Genomic DNA, 13,302 nt, shown 5'->3' with positions numbered 1-13,302 from the left:
TCCAGCTTTGTGAGTTAATGACTGGTCGTCTTGCAAGTGGTTGAATCCTACAGGGAAGAATGGAGTGTGGACATGTGGGGAGTGGATCTGGGAGGGAGGGACTGGACAGCGTGAAGAATTTCCAGCCCAGAGAGTGAGGGCTTGAAAAGCCAAGTGGGGATAAGTACCAAGGACAGGCTTAGAGGTTTCAGGTGAGTTCATGCTGAATGTGAGATGCCTGTGAGCCATCTAGAGGGTGAAGAGACATCCGGGGGACACCTTGAGCTCAGCCCAGGGAGCTGCACTTGAGAGAGATTTGGGATTTGTTGGCAAGGAGGTGTCACCAAGCCACAGGAGGGGGTGGGGCTGCTCTGGGGCCTGGGTAGCAGGAGAAGAAAGCAGAGCCTTGAGGACCCCTAACATCTAAGGGCCACATGGAAGGTGGGAGACCTGTCGAGGAGAAGAAGCCAGAGAAGTTGGTGGGAAACCAGGAGAGTGGGGCAACTGAAGCCGAGAGAAGTTTCTAGAATGAGGGCATGGTCAGCAGGACCCAAGGCTGTGAAGAAGTGGAGGAAAATGAGAGCTTAGAGGCTCCCCTTGGGTTTAGATCTTGATGTAAGCAGTTGAGGGGAGAATGTGGGAGCAGAAGTCAGACTGAAGAAGAGTGAGGAGTGGGTAGAAGGTGGGGAAACTGAGTCAGAGCATGTAGATCAGAGTTTGGAGAATCTTGAGAGAGAGTTTCTAAAGGAAGTTACGGGCCTGAGAGGGCTTTTCCTGCAAGGTGGGAGGAGGTGTGGGGCAAGAGGGCACTGAAGGCAAGGGATCTGAACCTGGCGAGAACAGTGCCAACAGCGGCGGGCGTTGAGGAGGGCCATGATGCTTGCACTGTGCGGCCTTATGCGGTCTGCCATCAGTCATCAGAGTCAATTCCTTCTACTGAGGAAACAGGCTCAGAGAGAGGAGGCAACTTGCCCAAAGTCCCGCAGTGAGGAAGGGCAGAGAAGACGTCCAGGGCGCAGAACGGGAGCAGGACACGTTTAATTCTACCAGACGTGAACCAGGACAACGGGGACAGAGGCAGGGAAAGGTGTGAGCCTGGGGACAGGAAAAGGAGTGCGGTCTCTGCTTCAAACAGGGGCGTTTCCAGGGCTTGGGATTGGACACAAAAAGGAGCATCACAGATGCCGATTCACCCCACCAGCAACGCCATGTTCCTCGCCTGGATACAAGGTCTTCCAAGGGGCAGCTTGGGAGCAATTTGAATTATTTGTCATTGGAAACGACATAGCATAATGATTTACTGTCTTAGTGCTTCAGTTCCTTCACCTGGAAAATGGGGATGAAGTGAAGTGAAGTCGCTCGGTCGTGTCTGACTCTTTGCAACCCCATGGACTGTAGCCTACCAGGCTCCTCAGTCCATGGGATTTTCCAGGCAAGAGTACTGGCATGGGTTGCCATTTCCTTCTCCAGGGGATCTTCCCGACCCAGGGATCGAACCTGGGTCTCCCGCATTGTAGGCAGACACTTTACCATCTGGGGGCTTCCCTGGTGGCTCAGATGGTAAAGAATCTGCATGCAATGGGGGAGACTTGGATTCAACCCCTGGGTCAGGAAGATCTGAAGAAGGGAATGGCTACCCACTCTGGTATTCTTGCCTGCTCCCATGGACAGAGGAGTCTGGTGGGCTACAACTCATGGGGTCACAGAGTTGGAGACAACTGAGTGACTTTAACAGTTTCACTTTCAATAATAATAGGAACTAATAGTGCCTAATAATAATAGGAACTAATACTAAGAAGTCCCTGTTTCACAAGATTATTGTATTAAATTGTATGATTATTGTATTAAATATACATATATATTTTTTAGACTACTACCTAACAACAGTAAGAGCTTAGGCAAGAGGGTAAGGGGGCTACAGAAGATGAGATGGTTGGATGGCATCACTGACTCAATGGACATTAAGTTTGAGCAAACTCTGGGAGATAGTGAAGGACAGGGAAGCCTGGTGTGCTGCAGTTCATGGGGTCCCAGAGAGTCGGATACAACTTAGTGAGTGAACAACAAAGTAAGAGCTTAGTAGATGGGAATAGTTATACTTTCCAGTTTACTTGCTCATTTACACATACACACCCCATCCAGGAACAACTAGCGTCAAAAGGACAGAGAAATGCAAGACTTCCCATAAACTGCTTTGTCACCTGAGTCCCAGTTCTTCAATCATCAAGCCCAGGGGACAAGAAATAGAAAAGCGGGAGTATGCTTTCCTCTCCCTGCAGACCCTGGGATTCTTTCATTCACGTGTCCATTGGGTGCCTGCCTGTGTCTGGCACTGTGCATGGGACACTGCAGAGACCAAAATGTTGCTGGACCCTGTTCTTCCCAGGCTGACACTGTGGTCAGGGGGACAGATGCCCAACAGGGTGCCAGAGGTGATAGCCTCGCTGGGACTTGTGAGGGCAAGGACTCTGTAGTAAGACACCACAGGACGCCCGTGTCACCGAACTGGGTGACTTAGGCAAATGTTAAAAAGGAGATATTAACAAGGCTGTGCACGGTATAGGGAAACAAGGGATGGTGGGCAGTCTGGGGCTAGAAAATAAGATGTTCCCACTTCTATCCTGCCGGGCTGGTTTCTGGAACCTGGAGAGGTGCTCTATGTAAGCCCTCAGAAGTGTAAAATGTTAGTTGCTCAGTTATGTCCGACTCTGCGACCCCATGGACTATAGCCCGCCATGTTCCTCTGTCCATGGGATCCTCCAGGCAAGAATACTGGAATGGGTTGCCATTTCCTTCTCCAGGGGATCTTCCCGACCCAGGGATCAAACCTAGGTCTGCCGCATTGCAGGCGGATTCTTTACCCTTTGAGCCACCAGGGGAGCCCCATAAGAGCTTCCTATTCATATTTTTATTAATAGCAATTAGGTATGAGTTTAGATGTGACTAGCAGGGATCCAAAATAGTAGTGGTTTAAATAAGATTAGAATTTATTTCTCTCTTGTGTAACAGTTACAGCTGGTACGGCAGCTCTATTTCAGGAAAGTGAAAGTGTTAGTCGCTCAGTCCTGTCCGACTCTTTGCAACCCCAGGGACTGTAGCTCTTCTGTCCATGGGATTTCCCAGGCAAGAATACTGGAGTGGGTTGCCATTCCCTTTTTCAGGAAATCTTCCTGACCCAGGGATCGAACCCAGGTCTCCTGCATCGCAGGCAGATTCTTTACCGTCTGAGCTGCCACGGAAGCATGCAAAGTAGCTGCTCTACTAGTCACTCGGACATAGCCGGACTATGACCCTCATCTATTTGGTCCAAGATGGCGCACCTCCATGACGTCATCATGCAACCGGAAGGAGGGAGAGGGGAGGAGAGGTCCCGGATCCACCATCTTCTGTAAGGCTTTGACCCAGGAGTTCCACGTATCGCTTCCTTCTACATTTTAGTGTCCAGATCGGAACCATCTGGTTTCACTGAGCTGGAAGAGGAGCTAGGGAAAATATAGTTTTAGTTCTCAGTCATCATGCTAAAAGTCATAGAGGATTTTTAAAGGAAGATGAGAGATTGGATGTTGAGGAGCCATGAACAGTCTCTTCTGCAGAAAGCTTTGCGGAAACTCATAGAGTTGATGCTCTGAAAAGCAATCAGACTCTAGGTATGAAATCACCACTGAAATTAATGCCAAAGAGCCCCAGATTCTTTGTATCGCCTGCTCTTTAAAAAAAAAAAAAAAAAAACCCTTCATTTTGTATTGGAGTATGGCGGATTAACAATACTGTGACAGTTTCAGGTGAACAGCGAAGGAAGTCAGCCATACATATACATGTATCCATTCTCCTCCAAACTCCCTTCCCATCCAGGCTGCCACACAACGTTGAGCTGAGTTCCGCATGCTATACAGTAGGTCCTTGTTGGTTAGGCATTGTAAATATAGCCATGTGTACATGTCCATCCCAAACTCTCTACCTATCCCTTCCCCTGATCCTTCCCCCCAACTGGCACCCATCGGTTTGTTGTCTAAGTCTGTGCATCACCTGTTCTGAGATTAAGGTCTTCATCTGGATCCAGTCCTGATCCTCTAATGTTCCCAGACTCTGAAATGCACATTTCCTCTGCTTCACCTGTCTTAACAGTTCCCCGAGTCCTTAGTCTATTTCATCCAAATAAATCTTCAGACTAAAACCTCCCCCTAATCCTTCAATTTCTTCACCCACCTTTCTGTGACATTCCAAGCATCTCATTCTGGGTACGTGTGGTTACCTAACAACCACCCCAAACTTAGCGACTTAAAAATGACAAGTTATTATCTCTTGTGGTTGGCCCCAGTTCACTTAGGCTCTCCGGGTGGACTTGGGGTCTCTCACGATTGTGATCAGCTGTCAGATGAGACTGCAGTTATCTGAAGGCAAGTCACTAACTCCTAAGATAACTTCCTCACGTGGCTGACAGTTGATGCTGACTGTCAGCTGAAAGCTGAGCCAGGGCTGTTGACAGGAGCCCGTGTCTTTCTTGACAATTTCTGTTTCCCTTTCTTCTGTATCTTGTCTGTACACTGCTGTCTCCCTCCGCACCACCCTGTCCATCTCTTTCCAGAGGTCTCTGTCTCTCTTTGATGCTGTCTCCTCCATTTCCTTAATTTCCCCTCTCTCTGTGTGTCTCTGCTTTGCTTTCTCAATTGTATCTTCATGCCTTCCCTCTTTCTCTCTCTCTTTCCAAGTGTCAGCCTCCCCCCGCCCCCCACCTCCCCTGTGTCTGTGTCTCTCTGTGTGTAACAGTTATCTATGACCGAGCAACAAACCACCCTGAAACTTGGTGGCTTAAAACAACAATCCTCACAATTCTGTGTGTTGCTGGTGGTGGTGGCTGAGGTCACCATGTGGCTGTGTCCATCTTGGAGCTTGGTTGGGGTTGCAAGGTGCCTTCATCTGTGGCTGGCAGTGGGTACTGTCTGTGGGCTGGGCCACTTCAGCTCTCCTGGAGCCCCCTTGGCTAAGTGAACTCTTTATGGCATGGTGTCTGGATTCCAAGAGAGCTGCTTTGAAAGCTGTAAGCCCATGTCTGCCATATCCCCTGGGTCAAAGCAAGTCACAGGATTCAAGGGGCAAGGTAATAGACACCACCTCTCGGTGGGTGGAGAGGGTGCCTGGAAGAAGGGGAGGAGTTGTTGGAGACCATCTGTGGTAGGCTGAATGATAGACCCCCCGCCCAGAAGATATCCACATCCTAATTTCTGGAGACTGTGAATGTGTTCACTCATGTGACAAAACAGGATTTTGCAGGTGTAATTACGTTAAGGATCTTGAGATGGGAAGATGATCCGGGATCAGCCTGGATCAGCATGGATCCTCAGAAGGGGGAGGCAAACAGGAGATAATGCCACACGCAGAGGAGGAGGCCGTGTGAAGATGGGGCAGAGATTTGAAGATGCTGGTCTTGAAGACTGGAGCAATGTGGCCACAAGCCAGGGAATGCTGCAGCCCCCAGAAGCCGGAACAGGCAGGGAACTGCTTGTTCCCTAGAACCTCCGGAGGGGTTGCAGCCCTGCTTGATTTTGGCCATGGGGACTGATTTTGGACTTTCATCTTCTGGGACTGTGAGAGAATAAAGTTGTGTTGTTCTAAGCCATTGATGTTGGGCTGGTTTGTTACAGCAGCAACTACACCATGTCTGGAGTTAATTCACCACTGCCACTTGTCGTGAGTTTCTATAGATCTCTATATCTTGAACTCTTTTTTAAAATTATGATAAAATACGCTTCACACGCTTATAATTGAGGCTTCCCTGGTGGCTCAAGTGGTAAAGAATCTGCCAGCAATACAGGAGACCTGGGTTGGGAAGATCCCCTAGAGAAGGAAATGGCAACCCACTCCAGTATTCTTTCCTGGAAAATCCCATTGACAGAGGAGCCTGGTGGGCTCTCGTCCATGGGTTTACAAAAAGTTGGATACAACTCAGTGACTAAATGACAACAAGAACACTTCACATAAAATATACTGTTTTAGCCATTTTCAAGGGCACGTTGTGGAGCCGCCATCACTGTCTAGTTCCAGACCCTTCTCATCACACCCAGCCACTCCCCATTCACCCCTCCACCCCTGCCCCAGGCAGCCACTAATCTTCTTCCTATCTCTATGGATTTGCCTATTCTGGATATTTCATGTAAATGGCATCCTGCTATATGTGGGGTTTTGTTTTAATGTTTGAATTTTATTCATGTATGTATTTTTGCCTGTGCTGGGTCTTCGTTGCTGCAAGCAGTGGCTACCCTCTGGTTGGGGTGCACAGTCTTCTCCTGGCGGTGACTTCTCCTGCTGCAGAGCACAGGCTTCAGTAGTTGTCTTAGCTGCTCCAAGGCACGTGGGATCTTCCCGCACTGGGAACGAACCTGCGTTCCCTGCATTAGCAGGCAGACTCCCAACCACTGAACCACCAGGGAAGTCCAGTACGTGGTCTCTTGTGACTGACTTCTTTCACTCAGCATGAGTAACGTTTTCAAGGTCCATCCATGTGGTAGCATGAGAAACTGAACCAATAGGATGCATGGATAAATAGATAATGAAAGATTTATTTTAAATAATTGGCTTATGTGATTGTAGAGGCTGAAAAGTCCCAAATCAGTGGAACTCAGGGAGGCACTGAGGTTGCAGCTCAAATCTGAAGACAGTCTGGAAACAGAATTCCCCTTTGCTTGGGGAACCTCAGTCTGTTTTTCTTTAAGGCATTCAGCAGATTGGGTGAGGCCCACCCACGTTATGGAGGGTAATCTCCTTAACTCTGGGCATGATAGCTTAGTCGAATGAACATATACAATTAACCATCATAGCTGAGGGGGGAGGATTCCCTTCTCCTTTTACCCCACTTTCTGCTCATCCACCATGTCCCTGCCTGGCCACTGTCCCAGGCTTGTTTGTAAGGTGATTCCAGGAAATACTGGAGGAGAGACAGGGAAGGAAAGCATTAAGGGGTGTGTTGATGAACAGGTCACCCACTTCCTATGGGCAGTGAGGTCCACTGAGGACTCTAGAACCTTCTTTGGGAGCCCAACCTGGAGTGAAGAAGTTGGGGTCTTTATTAACTCCCGGCTGATGAAAGGGAGGGCTGCTTCATTCAGTGGGGAGTTACAGGTACCAGCGTTGGGGGCTGCTGTTGGGTCAGAGGGGTGTGAATGGGACTTCCCTCTTCCCCAAGGGAAATGCATGTTAGTTGCTCAGTTTTGTCCGACTCTGCGATCCTATGGACTATTGCCTGCCAGGTTCCTCTATTCATGGGAATCTCCAGGCAGGAAAACTGGAGTGGGTTGCCATTCCCTTCTCCAGGGGATCTTCCCAACCCAGGGATCGAATCCGTGTCTCCCGCGCTGCAGGCAGATATTTTACCGTCTGAGCCACCAGGGAAGTTCCTTAGGCACCAAGGAATGAGGGGGGTGCAATTGTGCCCAGGTCTCCCGCCCACGCCCCCGTCCCCGGCCCCACACCCCCAGCTCCCTTCTTAGCACTCAGCTTCTGCAATCCCAGCAACAGGGATGGGCTTGCTCCCAGCATCTCCTCTGTGTCCTCCCATCCCCCTGAGGACTAAAGTCAGACTCTCAGGAGGACTTCCAGACAGGACTGGGGAGGAGGGCGGGGGAGAGAAGGCCTCCAGGGTCTCCCAGGGCGCCTGCCCGCTAGCTCCTCCCCTCCTTGCCCTCTCCTTGCAATTTTCTCTTCCTAAGGTGGAGGGAAGGAAATGTCAAGGATGATGGATTGAAAGGGGGCAGCTGGGGTCAGAAGAGGAGGGACCGCAGGGTGGAGGGGAAGGGGAACACACAAGAGGCAGGGGGGAGGGTGCAGGGGAGGGAGGGGGCCCAGAACAAAACATCATCGGGTGTGGGGAGGGCAACAGAGAGAGACAGGAGGAGACAGAGAAGGAGGAGAGGGAAACCAGAGCCCTAACACGCAGCGCTGAGGAAGGTGGGAAAGGCTGAGGAATTCCGGCAGAGACAGCTCCAGGTTGAAAGTAATCCTCCGGCCTCTCACCCAGTGCACAAAGCCAAAGAGAGGCCGCCACTTGGAGATGCACAGGAGGAAACCAGAGACTGAGAGGTGGAGAGACAACCTGAGCAGGGCAAGGCGGGGAAAGGGAGAAAGGGAGAGATACAGACAGAGGGAGATAGAAACGGAGGCAGAGAGTTACAGAGAGACCCAGGGGCAGAGACAGACAGAAACAAACAGTCCCCGGGGACCCAGGGTTGGGGCATAGAGGTGGAGACATGGAGAGAGAAAAAGAGATCCTCTGGAGAGACAGAGGTCCCCAGAGACAGAGACGGGGCTGGGGGTGGGGGTGGGGACACAGAAAAAGAAGAGATGGAAAGTGAGAGTGAGAATGTGTGAGAGAGATGGAGACAGAGACACAGGCACAGAGAAAAAGATGCAGAGACAGATGGACAGACGGACAGACAGACACAGCCAAGGACACAGTGAAAGAAGGGGAGAGGAGGGGGGCGAGGCAAAAGGAGTGAAGCGGGAGACTCAGAAAGGAGACAGGAGGCAGATTCAGAAAACAAGGCCAGAGAGACGGGAAGGGGGCTGGGGTGGGGGGAGTCGCGGCCCTGGCCCTCCCCCGCCCAGGTAAGGCCCGGTCAGCCCCGCGGCCTCTGCCGAGCCATGGCTAATGGTATGATTGCTTGGCGGGGCGGCAGGCAGCGGGTGACAAATGAGCCGCCGGAGTCACCAGCTCTGGTGATGGATGGCCTGGCGGCGGGCAGGAGGGGCCGGCGTGGGCTGGGGTGGGGGAGGCGCCCACCAAGATAAATGTTTCCTTCTCCTGGAGCCGGGCCAGGCACAGGAGGAGGAACTGGCGAGGAGACTAGGAGAAGCCTGGGCAGCTAGGTGCAGGAAGGCAGAAACTCAGGAACAGGGGTGGGGGCGCAGAGAGGTGCAGAGACAAAGGCCAGAGACACGGGTCCCCAGAGACGACGGAGTTGGGGCGGCGGCGGGAGAGAAAGAGAAAAGGAGAGATTGGGAGCAGGAGAGAGAGATGGAGACGGAGACATGGAGAGATCGTCCAGAGAAAGAGAGACAGAGAGAAAGAAAAGTAGAGGGAGAGACACATGAGGCAGGCAGCTGGAAAGACAGATAGACACCCAAGACAGAAACACAGCCCCTGACTCAGGATCCTGTCTTTCCCTACCTCTGAGATACAGACCCTGGGAGAGAGACCAGGAGTTGGGGAGGGGGGCAAGGGGGACATAGCTGATGACAAAGGGGGGAAACTGAGGCAGGGAGCTGGCAGGCTCTAGAGAGAAGATGCGGGAGTGCTGAGTGGCTCCCAGCAGGGTTCCTCCCCACCACCCACTGACAGCTTGGATGCCAAGTGTTGCCCTGGGAGGTCCCCCAGATCCACAGGGGTGCTCTAAGGCCTGGGATGGGGTTAAGGGTTGAGATCCCTCCTAAGGCTGGTGTTCACGTGGGAGTCTGTGCCTCTGCTGAGATGCGCTCACACGCACACACAGACAGATGAAGAAACACATCCAGATACACATATCCAGAGAGTGTGTTAGTCGCTTAGTCGTGTCCGACTCTTTGCGACCCCATGGACTGTAGCCCGCCAGCCTCCTCTGTCCATGGGGATTCTCCAGGCAAGAATACTAGAGTGGGTTGCCATGCCCTCCTCCAGGGGTTCTTCCCCACCCAGGGATTGAACCCAGGTCTCCCTCACTGCAGGCAGATTCTTTTACCATTTGAGCCACGAGGGAAGCCCAAACACACATCCAGAAAGGCATGAGAGCAGGTAAGAGGCTTCCAGATACCTACACACCCGGGCCCACACAGCACCTCATGGATGCAAACAACCAGCAAACACCGGCACCCTCCCCTGCCTGGGACAAAGGGTCCAAGGGTCCCGCCAGGAACCACTAAAGGGAGACAGCTCTGCAGAGAGTTGGGCTGGTGTGTGTGTGTGCATGTGTGTGCGTGCGTGCGTGCGTATGTGTGTGTGTGTGTGTGTGTGTGTGTGTGTCTGGGTGAGACAGACTGGGGCAGAGGGAGTGAGAAAGCCAGCCTCCCGCCTCATTCCCCCTCCAGCCTCTGGCCTTTCCCATCAGTTTCTCTCCCAGACATTCCTATTTTCTCCTGCTCTTCTCTTTAATTAAAAAGATTTATGCTCAAGAGTCCAAGCCCCTCCTCCTCGTCTGGGGGCTGAGTTCAGAGCGATGAGAGGAATAACTCTGGTCTCTGTCTCTCTGTGTCTCTCCCTTCCTCTCTCTCCTCAGTCTCTCCCCCCCTCCGCTCTCCTCTCTCCGCATCGCTCTGGGACTCGGTCTGACCCCCTTTCCTTCTTTCTCTCTTTCCACTGCTCTGTTTTCACCTCTCCTCGAGCCACTCAGCCCCCTAAATTGGCCTCACCCAGACCCCCACCCAGTTAAGACACAACTGCTTCCTTCCTTCCATCCACTCCCTCCACCCCTGACCCCCATCACCGTCAGATGGGCCATCCTTCTTGTCTTCAGGACAAGCTTGGGCCTGGGGACCTCAGCACGCCCCTCCAGACCCAAAGCGAAGCTGGGGGCCTAGATCCCAGACTCCTACACCCTAAGCTTCGACTGAAGGCTGTAGGGGGAGGGGAGAGGGGGGCGCACCCAGAAGAGCTTTGCATCTTTAATTAAAAAGTGATTTAAATTAATTTTCTGCTCCAAAACCCCTATCTGGGGGGCGGGGTGCGTGTGGCAGTGATTAAAGGCTCTTCTCTACCCCTCTGCCTTCCTTAAAGGGCCAGTGTCACCCGAGGAACAGTGCCTGGGAGAGTTTCGGGGGAGCATCCATTGGGATGAGGACCCCAGACTCAGTCAAGGCGGCCAGAGTCTGAGTGTCCTGGCACCTTCCAGTTTAACCATTTCGCCATCACTCACTCCCCGCCCCCTCGGGCCCCTGTCTCATTCAGCTGACGGGGAAATTGAGGCTTAGAAAGGAAAGAGCTGATCTGAGGTGGGTCTGGACCCCAGATCCTTGGAGATGGCCAGGGAGGAAAGCTGATGGTGTGCCGAGGGGGCGTGTCAAAGGACAAGAGTCAGGGACACAGAGAAAGACAGGGACAGTCCTGGATGAGACAGAGGCAAGGCGGTGGGTCGTGTGGATGTGAAGCTGAGCCCTGGGTGGATGAGAGGGGCCTTCCTGGGAGGCTGGGGGGACCGGGCCATCACCTTCGGCCCCCCACTCTGGGACAACTGCTGCTGTCCTAACAGTCCTTCTTGCTGTAACTCCAGTGGTCTGACTCCCTTCCCCGGGGCCTGGGTGGTTTTGTTTAATTTCCACAAGACAGGAGGAGGAGGGAGCAGCAGGGTGTGGCAGAGACGGAGCTGTTTATGAGGGTCATAAAAATATCCTTAGAGAGCCCAGCAGGGGTGCGGGTATGGTCTCCAGCCAGCCCTCTCAGCCCCCTTCTCTCTCTCTGAGACTCCGTCTGCCCACCTCTGCCCCTCCTTTCCCTGGGTCTTTGTCTCCTCCAACTTCTGTCCCCTTCTCTCTGGATCTCTGCCTCATTTCTTTTCTAGAGTTCTTCCTCTGGGGTGATGGTTTCTAGCTGTTGGGGGTCAAGCATTCTTTTTGATCATAGGATGAAAACTATGGGCCATCTCCCTGTAAAATCACATAGGCACCAGGTCCGTACTTTGCCAGGAAGACTTGAGGGAGTTCACAGGCCTCCTGATACCCACTTACACATCCCCTTGAGAATCTGAGGTCACCAAAGGATAAAGACCCTCCTGCAGGGCTTCCCTAGTGGTCCAGGAGTTAAGAATCCGCCTTGCAATGCAGGGGATGCTGGTTCGATCCCTGGTCCGGGAAGATCCCACATGCCAAGGAGCAACTAAGTCCATGCACCACAACTATTGAGCCTGTGCTCTAGAGCCCGTACTCCGCAACTAGAGAAGCCACTGCAGTCAGAAGCCCACGCACCGCAACTGGAGACTCAGCCCTGCTCGGCGCAACTAGAGAAAGCCTGCGTGCAGCAATGAAGGTGCAGCACGGCCAAAAATAAAATGAATAAAAAAAATTAAGAAAAAACACATGGAAGGACTTGCCCGGTGGTCTAGAATCTGCCTACCAGTGCAGTTCAATCCCTGGTCCAGGAAGACTCCACATGTTGCGGAGAACCTAAGCCCATGAGCCACAACTACTGAGCCGGAGTGCTGTAAGTACTGGGCCCGCATTCCACAAGAGAAGCCCGCACACTGCAGTGAAGACCCAGCACAGGCGAAAATAAATACATTTTAAAAATTAACAAACAAAACACATGCCATCTTTTTTTTTTTTCCCCAAAGACCCTACTGTAGAAAACGCCAGTGAGAGAATGAATCCCAGGGGTCTTGCTCTCCCTCCTGCCCTCGCTGGCCTGGAAAACATTCCTGCCCCAGGCCCTTTGCACCTGCCATCCCTCTGCCTGGCATGATAGGCAGACACCTGCAGAGCTCCCTCCATCCCCTTCTTCAGGTTTCTGCTCAGATGACACCTGTCCAGCTTTTGTCATCTCCTGTCTTTATTCTGCTTCATCTCAGAGCACTTATCACCTCCAGATGTGACTTTATACTTACACATTTATATACCTGACTCTTCTCTCTCCCCCACACCATCCCCAGGAGCATGTGAGGGCCAGGAGGCCAGGAAAGGTTGTCTTTTGCTCCCTGTGACATCTCCAGAACATCAACCAGCACACAGTAGGTGCTCAATAAACTTCTGTTGCAGATACCTTCTTTATTTCACTAGAACACCAGTTTCAAAGGCTGCCTGGGCCCCAGGCTCCTCCGGGGAATCCTTTGATCTCCAGCAGATGTGTAACCAGCCACATCTTAACCTTCAGTTTCGGGGATTCCATCACAAACTCCCGAGAACCGCTGAGGGGGATACAGGCTAAGAAACTTGCAAAAGGCAGAGGTCAAAAGTGGGCAGAGGGACAGAGTGAGGTTTCTAGGCACACACACTTAAACACCCCAAACTCACCATATTCATACACAGAAACAACACACCCATAACAGGCATGAACCAACAATCGGACACAGCCAAGACAGACAGACACAGCCAAGGCCACACACACACACACACACACACACACACACACACACACACACGGATGGCTTCAGGGAAGCACATAAGTGTCCCTGTTTCCCAGAGGTGGGAAGTTGGGGGGTGGGGAGGGGTAGTCTGGAGCAAGAAGAGAAAGTAGAAAAAGGGCTTTGGTGACTTCCAGCCTCTGGTTCTCCTCTGATCTGTCTCACAGTCAGACAGAGAGACAGGGAGAAAGAGAGAGCAAGGAAAGGGTGAGGCGGGAAGGGGGCTGATCAGAGGGCCTCTGGGAGTCTG

The sequence above is a fragment of the Bos taurus genome, chromosome 18 (genome assembly GCF_002263795.3).
Source record: "Bos taurus isolate L1 Dominette 01449 registration number 42190680 breed Hereford chromosome 18, ARS-UCD2.0, whole genome shotgun sequence".
Classification (NCBI taxonomy): domain Eukaryota; kingdom Metazoa; phylum Chordata; class Mammalia; order Artiodactyla; family Bovidae; genus Bos; species Bos taurus.
The sequence above is the reverse complement of the archived record's forward strand: the minus strand, read 5'-3'. Positions refer to the sequence as shown.